The sequence below is a fragment of the Monodelphis domestica genome, chromosome 1 (assembly GCF_027887165.1).
Source record: "Monodelphis domestica isolate mMonDom1 chromosome 1, mMonDom1.pri, whole genome shotgun sequence".
Lineage (NCBI taxonomy): Eukaryota > Metazoa > Chordata > Mammalia > Didelphimorphia > Didelphidae > Monodelphis > Monodelphis domestica.
The window spans coordinates 127,226,048-127,237,958 of NC_077227.1; the positions used below are offsets into that span (position 1 = coordinate 127,226,048).

At 46.5% G+C, this 11,911-nt stretch overlaps 1 long non-coding RNA gene across 9 annotated transcripts in view; it reads right to left on the bottom strand.

Annotated features, from left to right (window-relative positions):
• Window positions 1-6,071, bottom strand: part of LOC103096382 (uncharacterized) — a 55,772-nt gene extending 49,701 nt beyond the window's left edge. The window contains exon 1 of one of the 9 annotated variants that reach the window (XR_008913710.1): window positions 5,837-6,071. This is a non-coding gene — a long non-coding RNA (uncharacterized LOC103096382). Of the gene's footprint in view, window positions 1-2,518 lie in introns of all 9 variants that reach the window. The other 8 variants (XR_008913704.1, XR_008913712.1, XR_008913705.1 and 5 more) reach the window with 8 other exon arrangements.
• Between the last annotated feature and the right edge of the window lie 5,840 nt (window positions 6,072-11,911).

An 11,911-nucleotide genomic window follows, 5' to 3' on the forward strand; every position in this document is an offset into this window, starting at 1 on the left:
TTTTTTCTGTGATTGTGGTTCTCTTCTACCCTACCCCCCCCCAAACCTAATAGTGTCATCTCAAAGATCAAAATAACTTTAGCTATTCCATACTTTGGATTTTGGTATTAAGGATGGGGATGGGTACACTTAGGATGTCCAAAATCTGTGCCAAGGCAGAGCTGAAATCTGGGAGAATTGGGCCTTTACCTTTGAATGGAAGAAGAAAGGGGAAAATTGAGGAAGAGAAAAACTGAACACATGTTTCTGTGTAGGACCTGTATCCTCCTGTCCTACACTTCCCATGGAAACAGAGAGGAATCTTTAGCATTAACCAGAGCTCTCTAGATATATCCTTTTGGGGAGTAGCTGGTGAGTGTAGAGGGCAGGTCAAACTATCAGACCCTGCAAAGGAATACACCCAACCTTCTCTTGGACAGTTTTAAGGAAGCATCGGAGTAGACTTGTAAGGGGTCAAGGTAGGAACTACATATGTTCTTTTCTTTTACCATCTCCCATCCTGACTTCAGGGGTGTTTAATTAGAAGTTATTTTTAGTCACAACCTGGAGTAACCCTAGTTCCTTATGGTCTACAAGTGCCTCCCTTCTTAATTGTCTGGCCCTCCCTCCCCCATTTTCTTTTTCTTATATCGTTATTCCCATCTCCCAAACCTTTGTTAATTAGATCTCATCATTTTCTTGAGGGCTGGAAACACAATTAGCAATTTAGTGTCCCCCTCTTCTCTCCCATTTCCTTAGGAATAAGGAATTGACTTCCCAACACTCCCCTTCAAAGCTCTCTTCTCTCACTTGGTCAGGGTTATTTAGGATCCTGGTTCCCAGACCTTATTGAAGCTGTGGTAGGGCAGACATGCCTGGGCTTACTGCTTTCCTCTCTTTGCTCCAGGGAAAGAAGCTTGGGCCTATGCTGCCCTAAGTAGCCAGAAGTATTAGATGGAAACAGAATAAAGAGAGGACAAGGGCAAGAGAAGAAATATAGCAAAGGAAGCTGTTGTAGAGAACAAAAACAAATGCCATAACAACAGCTCTGGCTGAATCAGGCCACTTGCACCTCTTTCTTATTCACTGAGCAGGCTTCACACTGCTCCAAGATTCAAGATTTGACTTGTAATGGAAATCAGTGCTCTATCCCATCCCCAGCCCCCAACTCTAGATGTATTTTCTCTGTCCCTAAATATCTCCTATATGATTTGTAGGGAGCCTCCCCCTAGTCCTTTATCCCTTCTCTTTTTCTTAGCTCAGTAGGTCAGAAGATAGAATAGGTTCCAGCCTTCCTATAAGAATGAAGGTTGTGTGGTAAGGAGAACTCTCGTTCAAGCCCCTCTCCCCACAATTATTTCTTCACCACTCATATTTCTCAATACAAATATACACAGCTACCAGTACACACACACACACACACACACACACACACACACACACACACACACACACACACACACACACACAGATTCACATGAATGAATAAACATTGATTGCTTAAATTTGAAACTCTAATCAAACTGCCCTCCCCCCTGCATGCAGGGGCCTTTCTATGCCTGTTTTCTGTGCCCAGTCCTCCAGGTTGGGCGGCCTTGGTTCTCTAGCAGAGCTCTGGTTGTACTGAGAAGCCAGAAATCCTGATCATTTTCAGCTATACTCTTCCCCTCCCCCTCCTGTTAGAGCTTTACCCAACTATCCTCATCCTTCTTCTCTTTGGAAGGTGAGAGGAATAGGTAAGGAAGGCTAGAACCAAAGAGGGAAACACAACTGACTGACCATAAAGTTCTTATTTGAGAAACAAAATATATCCAGAAAAGATTTTCCCAACAATATCATGTTTTAAATGGCAAAATTATGTGATGGATCTTTAAAGGGGTGGTGGTTGTGCCTATATATATGTGTGTAATTATCACCTGAAATGTTTCTTAGGATCACATCTATCCTGGTGTGTAAGCATTGTGGGCATGGGTGTGAATGTGGGCAGTCTGTGAAGGAAGATAAAATGAACTCAGAAGCTGGGGCTGGAGACTGGGACCTGGGAAGTGGGCTCCTTACTATTTTAACATCTGAAGCATTCACCGTTTATTCTCTCTTGCTCAATCCAAGTCGTACAACTTCCACCCCCTTTCCCCAAGGAATCCAAAGTCAAATGCCTTACCCCTCCTGCTTCCCTCTACCACACGACCCCTGACCTTGGCCTTGTAGATTTCCAAGGGTCAGTGGGTTAGGGCCAGGGCAAAGACCTCTGGCTTCCTCCAGTCCACTTCTCCCTTGCCCCGGGCTATCCATTAAGCAGAGCTACGGATGACCCTCAAATATTGAGGGGTAAAGGAGAATATGACCCGGACACCTACCCCAGCCCAAGCAAAGCTCGGAGAAACAAGTTAAGCCCCTCCTCTCAAATCTCTCCTCCCCAACCCGGTCAGTTGCCTAGTCTGCCCCAATCCCCCTCCCCCTCACAGCACTTCTGGGCGTCGCAATCCCCTATCCTCCCCCCACAAGGCTCAGTTTAGACGCACCCGACAGCAGCACTTACGGACAGGGTAGGAGTGGGGGTTCTCGGATTCCGAGTTCAGGGGCCCTGGGAGACAGCGGCGGGGGCTGGGCGGCGAACTGGGGATGGTAGGGAAGCAGGGCTCTTCAGTCCCCAAGGTGGTGGGGAGCGCAGATTCCTGCTTCTTGCTGCCGCCCTTTCGGCAGTCCTTGCCTCTCCTCGGCCCAGGGAAGAGGAGGGGGGCGGCGGCCGGCACTGGGGGCTCCTTGCCTCTCGCAGCTTCTCCTGTCTCTGGAGCTGCTCCCAGCGCCGCCTCTTCGGGCAGGCTCGGCCCGCAGTGACGTCAGCGCCTCCTCCCCCTCCCCTCCCCTCTCTCCCCCCTCACTCCAACCATTGCAGAGGGGAGAGGAGGGGAGAGCTGGAGATAGGGCAAGAGCAGAGAGGAGGCTTGGAAAGAAGGGGATGCAGGAGTCCTGCCCTCCCCCTCTCCCCGGCCCTTTGCCCTTAATCCGGGTTCTCAGCACAAGCTTGTGCCATATCGGCGCCATTCGCAAACCAGCAATGCCTGGCGATACAGTTACTTCAACTACAGGCTCCCCCATTCTTAAGACCCGCCATCCACTCCCCCAAAGCTCCTTTTCTCACTTAAAACCCCCTACACAGCTGGGGGCAATGGAAAGGGAGTGGCGGTGGAGAATAGGGTGACCCAGGATGGAGGCCTTGATTACAGCTTTAGGGTATAAGGGAGAAATGGGTTTAGCGTGAGAACTAGGAGGTTGAAATTTCCCTAGGCGACTCAGTGTCGAGCTAAAGCTCCTTCCCTATAGACTTAGTCATAGCCTAGCAATCTCTTGCTTGAATGCAGGGGAAGTAGCAGATGCAGAGGAAGAGGGAGGATGGGTACCCCCATCAGAGAAGCTCCATCAGACTGGCTAGACCTTGCCTTCTAGCTGCTGAGGTCCTCTTGGATACGTCTTCCCTTTCTCGAAGCAGGTCTTAACTTTTCACCATTATTACTAACCCTTCCTTGATCCCTTTCTTGAGAACCTGGGGGAAAGTGTAAGTGCCCTACCAGTCCTCTCCACCTGCCAAGCTGCTGTCCAAATGCTGAACTGGAATTCCGCGGAACCTTTTACAAACCTTTTTGTCTCATGCCTGGAGTCAGTCCCAACCCTAATCCCAGACCGAATTCCTCCCTGTGATCCCATTATCTGATTATCCGGAGAGATCTCCTTCATATATGATGGGAGAGCGAGATGGGCAGAGAGAGCTACGGAATTGAACCCCCTGGAAACATAGATGATCTTCTTTCTTTCTTTCTTTGGACACTCAGAGATGGAGGAGGGATAGTGGGGGAGGGAGAGGGAAAATTTCTTTGGGAATGAGAGGGAACTGTGGGCCAAAGGATCTGAATGCTAGCTCTCTCTCTCTTCACCCTCCCCCTTCCTTTCTCTCTCCATCCCTTGTCTCTGTGTCTCTGTACACTGTATCTAGGTCTGTGTGTGTATGTCTCTGTCTCTCTCAACTGCAGCAGCAGGGGAGGTCCCGCCAGCTGAACTTGTCAGCGGGGTCTTACCATCCATCAAAACCCAGACAGACAGGCCAAGTTCATGAGCAATAGGGTTAACCCTTTCCAACCCGCCTCCCCCACTAGGAGCTGGCAGCTGCCTAATTAGAGGGACCTTGCTTCTCTCTTTAATTCCTAAGGCAGGAGTCCCAAGTACAACCTAAACATTTGTCTTTCCTCTCTTCTTTTCCAATTTCTTCTCTTCTTTTCTAGTATTCTCATCTTAGATTTTTTTGAAAGTTCTTTTGGGGGGATCTTTTCTCTCCCTTTTGGATCCTTCATTCCATGCTCCATCCCATAATTAATCTTTGTTTCGCCTCCCCCATACCTTGGCTCCACATATCTAGGCTACTTCTCCCACAATCAAATTTTTTCTTCTATTGGAGATTTGATCTTCTTCTTTAAAGAAAAACTCATATAAAAACATACACATTGCACACAACCAACCCCCAACACATCATTTTGAAGTCATGATTGGAGGTAAGTGGGAAATGGAGAGCCAAAAATACTTCTATAAATGGAGGGAAAATAGCTCTGGATACAGAGAGAGATAACAAGAGAATATCTGTATAATTATTTTGGCCTTTGAAAGTCTCCCACCCCACCCCCTACCTGGAGGTTTAAAGTTCCTGGTTTTCTCATTCCTTGTACAGATCCACATCCCTCAATCCCTGAATCAATCCATTACATGGTTTCCCTACAAAGTTCTCTTCATATGCTTCCCTTTCTTCCCTATTACCCAATACTATCCCATTTTCCTTCTACCCTCTCCATCTCGAAGTCTAATGATATGTTTCCCTGGTCCCAAACTAGGAAGGCGCCTTTACCGCTGGGAGTCTAGAAGCCCCCTCTCTGTGAAGTTTATTTTCAACAGATTCCCAAGAGCTCAACTTGCGTGTAACCCGGGCCACCTTTTCATTACCGAAATCCCTACATTTCCTATTGAATTATATTTGCTCCATTGCCACTGAAGCAAAGACGACTGATCAACTTTTCCCCTGGGCATGTTCTCTACATCCCCCCCTCCCCAAAGTTCGTTCTCTCCCCCTTCTTCTTTTTAATTCAGGCACCCAGGCCGTGGACGTGTCCTGCAGTTTAACTACTTCCAAATTCTTTGTTCGGGTCACACTGGGACTCCATTGTGCCCCTATTGAGAGAGCTTTATTGCTAAGCGAAGCTTGAATCAATTTAGGGACATACCGCTCCAAGTCCCCGGGTCTGAGCACCATTGATTCGCTTCTAGCCGAGGGTTCTTAGGAATGGAGTGTGGGGAGAGAGCAACATTGAAAACACACCTTCCTTTTCATTCTTCTCCCATCAGCCCAAAAATGATTTTTTAAAAACCCTCAGATTTATTCGGGTTGTAATGACCACATATTACTGTTATTAATGGTTTGTCTTTATCTTGATAATAATAATAGTGCTTGTCATAATCATCACCACCACCACCACCATTATTATCATTTTTGTTCTAATTTTCACTCTTCTCACCTACCCTGTTTCCCTTACGCTGAGGCCTCTTGCGCTTCACCCGCTGCAGATGCAAATCCAGCCCAGCTCACGGTTCCCTCAAACCTGTAGTGACTGTAGCTAGGAAGGCTGTAAGGTCGTTGGCCCCCGTAGTACCCTTTTCTTCTCCAGAGACTTGGGGTTGGCTCCTTCTCCGTCCTGCTCCCCCACAGTTTCCATTTCTGCCTTCAATCCATCCCAACCTCATCCTATAATTTTACTGTCTCTCTACAACCTCTCGCCACTCTCCGCTGCCTCCAAATGGAGCTCAGGGACTCACTCACCTCTGAAAGCTGACCTGAGAAGAGCCACGCAGGACTGCTCCTTTTTCTTGGCCAATCTCAGGGTGGGATTGGAAGTGTTCTGTCTCTGGCTCTCCAGAGCACTCTCTCTTCGGTGGGCACGGGAGTTTGTGGCGAGAAAGGGCTGAGTCCCGATTAGAAAAAGGCGGCGTCCCCCCGAGGGCAGGGGCGGGGGAAGGGGGAGCAGGCGCCGAAGAGTCACTTCAGGGGTAGAAGCCTATGAACATAGGGCTGGGGCCCGAGTTGGCCACGTAGCGCCCTACGTCACCTATAAAAAGGGCTGGGGCCTCTCTCCTGGGGGCTGCTCCCGCAGAGGAGAGAAAATATCCGAGGTTGGGGGTGAGTGGGGGAACCTTCCTTTAGCCTCTTTCCTCGAGTTTTGAATGCAATTCAGATTTAGAGTCTGGTTTTGTCGGGTTCCCCTTGGATAACTCCTGTCCAAGTGATGAAGAAGGCTGGAAATCTGGTGTCCCTAGACCCTAGCATATCTGGATATTGCTTCTAGTGCCATAGCTTCGGTTCCTTCCAAATTCAGGGAAGGTCCAAAAATAGTGAATTAATTAATTAATGAAAGGTAGCACGTGTGGGGAATCTGCCCAATGTAGCTGGCAGCAGAGCCTTGAGTCTTGGATTTAAGCTCTCTCAGCTGCCAAGGGGCTACCGGGTCCCGGCCATTCTGGGGAGTGAGTCTTTCAGATCTGTTTCCTAAGCCCCAATCGAACAACCCTTCTTCATCTGCGGCTCTTCCTATTCAAGCAAGGCTTTTAGGCCAAGAGCAACTCCTTTCATGGAAACAGGGACTACTGTTCCTTTTTTTGCCGAGCACAGGCCCCGTCTTCAGCCCATCACCCCCTCCAGCTGTCGCTATTATGATCATTACCTTTATAATAAGAATATATGACTAACGATACTAATGATGTTAATACTGATTGTTTCCCAGTGCCAGGGCCAGCGATGCCCGCTCATTGTACAGAAGGCAGATAGCAAGCCTACCAGGCTTCTCGAGTTCCGCTGGCCTCTTTCCTGTCCAATATATGTTCTCTTATTCTTCCACCATTTCACCCTCCCCCACCCCCATATACTGTGGCAAATCGACCAAAGCATAGAACGTTCCCTCTGGTCGGTGACAGTCCCTCTTTTCCTTCGAGTTTTCTGCCCGAAGCTGAGATGGGACCGTTTCCCGCTTGCGCGCGCCAGGACCCGAAGCTTGGCGTCTCCTTTGTTCCAATGGTAGGGCATGGCCCGCTACCCGCCTGCTGCCAACTTCGTCCTTGTTTTGGGAACATTTCCCTTTGCTCTCTCAGGACTAGACCTGGGCTGTGTTCTCTGGTAGACCTTCCGCCCTCTCCCACATTCATTCCCATCCGCTGGAACCTAGTGATTCCTCTGTGGCTGCTGAACTTGGGTTCCCCACACCTTCTCGACTCTAAGTGGGTACTTCAACCATTGAGCGGCCGGTGGTATTGCACTCCAGACCCCGTGGTTCCAGATCTTTGCTTTCCTTTTCTTCTATCTCCCCCTCTCCTTCTAGTTCTATCCTAAAGAAAGATCTGGAAACCAACTTGGAGGTGTTATCGTTTTCTTTTGACTCCCCGCCCCCCTTAAACCACACAAAAAGACAGACGCTGGAATAAACTCGGTATTAATAAATGGGGCTTAGTGGGGCGGCGCTGGACTCTTTGAGCGAGTTTCCACATTTCTCGCCACCACAGAGTCCCTGGAAAGGGGTCTTGAAGGAAAGCGAATCCACAAAATAGCCTTCCATTACTGGAATTTGCTATTGTTTCCACTAAGCCATTTCGGCGTCCAATCCGGGGCTAGTTGCTATCCTCTGGACGCGGGAACGGGACAATCTTGGATGAACTGCTCCCCCCCCCCCCCCCATTAAACAAAATAAGACCTTCCTAACAACAACACATAACTTTTCCAGAAACGATGGTACTCTGGCCAGAGGAAAGAGAGGACCCTGGATTCAGGTTTTCCTTTCTCCCTTCCTTCCTCCAGCCTCTCCACTCCACCCATACATTACATTCCCCTCACCATACAACTTTCTCGTGCCTGTGTCCAAGAAAGGGCAGCGGAAACCCGCTCCCTGACCCTTTGAGGGAAAAGGCGATGAGATCAGAGAGCTGTGAAAGGAGACGCTCTGGACCCGCTGGCTGCTGGGGCGTGTCCTCTTTCCCTGGTTGTGGCAAAGTCAGGGAGGCAGGGGTCGAGCCAGGTTCCCCCTTGTCCTGTCTTTTGAAGGCCAACAATTCCTGGAAGCTAGTGTCGTTTCTTCAGTGAGACGGATCTAGGGTTTCTAGTTAGCACCCTTTCCCTAGCAGTCCCTTGGGACTGACTGGCCCCACGGCCTAGGCTGTCCTGGGAGGTCAGGTTGATTTCCTCATTCTAACTAGTCAACTTCCTTCTTATTCCTCGATGCCCCTATTCCAACCTCAAAGCAATCAGGAGAGGCCAAGAACATATCCCCCCACCCCTCCTTTGTCTGCCCCTTAAAGATTTAGTAAGATTATCGAAGGTTGGGGAAATAATGGATTTTAAAGGAAGAAAGTAAAATGCTATCCACCAAGCAAAATCCCCAAAATGGACATTAATTTGCTAACCAGGAATCCAGGTACCCTAGAATCCCAGATCTTTATTTGCCTTAAGCCCAGTTGGGGGAGAAAGGGGGGAAGAAAAGTCTCAGCTAAAGTAGAGAGAACTACAGAAGAGCAGATTCATTTTAACCATTATTCCTGCTGGTCCTTCCCTCTTAACTTCCTGAACCTAATCCAGCCTCCAAGAATGGAAAAAAAAAATCTAATTTTGAATTTAGCTGTGTAGGGGACTAATCTCTGGGTTGGTATCATGGTCCAAGTAGGCTCTGAAGACAATATTGAGTCGAAACTGAGGGAGGGGATCTGGGGAAGATATTTCAAATAAATGCCTTTTGGTATCTTGTGCCTCCTATTTGAGTCTCTTTCAAAAAATTTTTTTGTAAGATAGGAGGAAAAACTGAAATATAGTTGGAACGACCTTAAATCCTAGAATTTAGGAAAGATCGAAGTGGGGTGAAGAAATCATTTATATTCTTAAGATATTTCCAAGACAATAGCAGTCAGCACACAAGCATTAGAAAAAAAGCCAAACCTTTTTTCTTTCCTTGTCTTTTCTGTCTCTAAATCACTGTCTATATCTCTGTCTCGATTTCTCTTTTCTTTCTTGCTTGGTTTTACTAACTGTGGTTTTAGCACCTACTGCATTTTTCTTTTCTTTTCTTTTCTTTCTTGTTCCCCTTTGGTATCAGGCTGGCAAACAGCAACCTCTAGTGGACAGCTCAGGAGACGTCTGGTGGCACATTTACTGTGAGGTGGAGGAAGAGACTGGAGAAAAACCATCATTCCTGCAGTATCTTTTCTAGGACTGAGGAAGGTGAGAAGAAAAGTAAAGGAGGACATGGCGAGGGTAATATAATTGTGAACTCATCTGCTGGGTGAATTCAAGCTTAGCGCATTTTGACTTTGCCAGAGCAGTGACTTGGGAGTGGGCTTCTTTTTCTTTTTCTTTCCCTCTCCTGGCTGGAAAAGGTAATGCCAGAAGAGTGGAGATTCAGGGCTCCATATTTTGTAGAATACATAACACTATGATCTTCATATTTTTATCTATCTTTAAAAGCTCTGATGTTGAGAAATGGAGTTTAAGGCCAAAGTCTCTGAATTAAAACATGTTTAGAAACAAGGTGACATGGGTTTAGAAACAGTAACCTTTTGGTTGGGAGATCTAGAGTAGGCTGATATGGTTGTGTCTATTCATTGCAATTGGGTCCTCAGCTTTTAACCTGAGACTCTGATTCTCAAGGAGCTAGAGCTTCTGCTTGGGGAATCCTTCATTTCTTCTTTCAGGTAATACCCTTTGGACCTCACGCCCCTGGTCTAAGGCAGTACAGTACGTCTTACCTCCCAGAGAGAATTAAGGGAACTCCTCTTAGTCCTGAATGTATGTGGCCAGCTCACTGATCCTCTCTCCCCTGAGAGGACTGCTTGAGTTGACCTCATTGCCCTTCTGATCAGAATGGACCTCTGGGTCTCCTTTCTCAGGCACAGAGTCAAAAGTACCAACTAGCAAGTGACTCCCCTCACTCCTCTGATTGAGTCTAGCACTGGAATTTTAGGAGATGAGTGAGGTTAGATGCTGGGGTAGCACCTGGTTGTTCCTATCGAAGATAAAAACTCTTACTTGATTAAAGCACTGTTTTAATCCAGGTAAGCCATCTCTGATTGGGGGTGCAGGGAGCAAATGGGAGCTGGAAGGAGTAGGGAGTGTTTTGGAGAAGCTGAGTAGAGAGGAGCATTGGGAAGAAATAATCCCACAGTGGTGGGAATCCCATTCCCTGGAGACCTCAGAAAGGACAGGAAGATGAGACTAGGAGAAGTCTGAGCTCCAGCATCCTGTCATTTCTGGACCACTATATCTGAACACACAGAATCTTGGAGAACAAGCCCCTGTGCTTGGAGAAAAAGCCCCTTTCTTGAATCTGAGCTCCAAAACCCTACACTGAGGCCAGATTTCAACCTTCTCTAGGCCTGACTCTCAACCTAGTTGCCTCCCAGAGACTGTCTTTTACCTTTCTTTAAGTTTACGGCATTTGCCAATATCTGACATATATTAGACATTTAATGCTTTTTTAAAACAATATTTTATTTGATAATTTCCAAACATTATTCATTAGAGACAAAGATCATTTTCTTTTCCTCCCCTCATCCCCCCCTATCCCTCCCATAGCCGACATGTGATTCCCCTGGGTATCACATGTGTTCTTGATTCGAACCATTTTCCATGTTGTTGGGATTTGCATTAGAGTATTCATTTAGAGTCTCTCCTCAGACATGTCCCCTCAACCCCTGTAGTCAAGCAGTTGCTTTTCCTCGGTGTTTTTACTCCCACAGTTTGTCCTCTGCTTGTGGATGGTATTTTTCTCCTAGATCCCTGCAGATTATTCAGGGACATTGCATTGCCACTAATGGAGAAGTCCATTACGTTCGCTTGTACCACAGTGTATCAGTCTCTGTGTACAATGTTTTCCTGGTTCTGCTCCTCTCACTCTGCATCACTTCCTGGAGGTTGTTCCAGTCTCCATGTTCTAAATCTCTTATAATCAGAGAGATGCAAATCAAAACAACTCTGAGGTATCACCTCACACCTAGCAGATTGGCTAACATGACAGGAGAGGAAAGTAGTGAATGCTGGAGGGGATGTGGCAAAGTAGGGACATTAATTCATTGTTGGTGGGGTTGTGAATTAATCCAATCATTCTGGAGGGCAATTTGGAACTATTCTCAAAGGGCACTAAAAGACTGTCTGCCCTTTGATCCAGTCATAGCACTGCTGGGTTTGTACCCCAAAGAGATAATAAGGAAAAAGACATGTACAAGAATATTCATAGCTGCGCTCTTTGTGGTGGCCAAAAATTGGAAAATGAGGGGATGCCCTTCAATTGGAGAATGGCTGAACAAATTGCGGTATATGTTGTTGATGGAATACTATTGTGCTAAAAGGAATTTAATGTTTTTTGAAATGACTGACATTTCTTTGTTTTTCAGAACCAAATGGGTCATAATTACACAGGTTCAGTTTTGTTTTATTGCTCTTTCCATTTGCATTATAACAGTCTTTGCCCATTTTTGTCTTCCAAATTCTGTGACTTACATTCTGCATCAGTTTATACAAACCTTCCCATGTTGTCCTAAAATTTTGCATTTGTCATTTGTTATAGTAAGATAATATTCTATTACATCCAGATGCTACGATTTTTTACTTATTCCCTAATAGAAGAATGTTTATCTACTTGGTTGACAATTCTTTTGTTACAACAAAAAGCATTTTTTAGTGAGGATGAGACCTTTCTTTTTGTTTTTGAACTTCTTGGAGTACATGCAAAAAACTAAAATTTCTGAATCAGACCTATGAATAGTTTAGTTACTTTTTCTACATAATTGCAAAATATTTTCTATTATTATTGGACCAATTTAAAACTCCATCAAGATAGTAATAGTGCACCTGTGTTTTTGCAGCCCC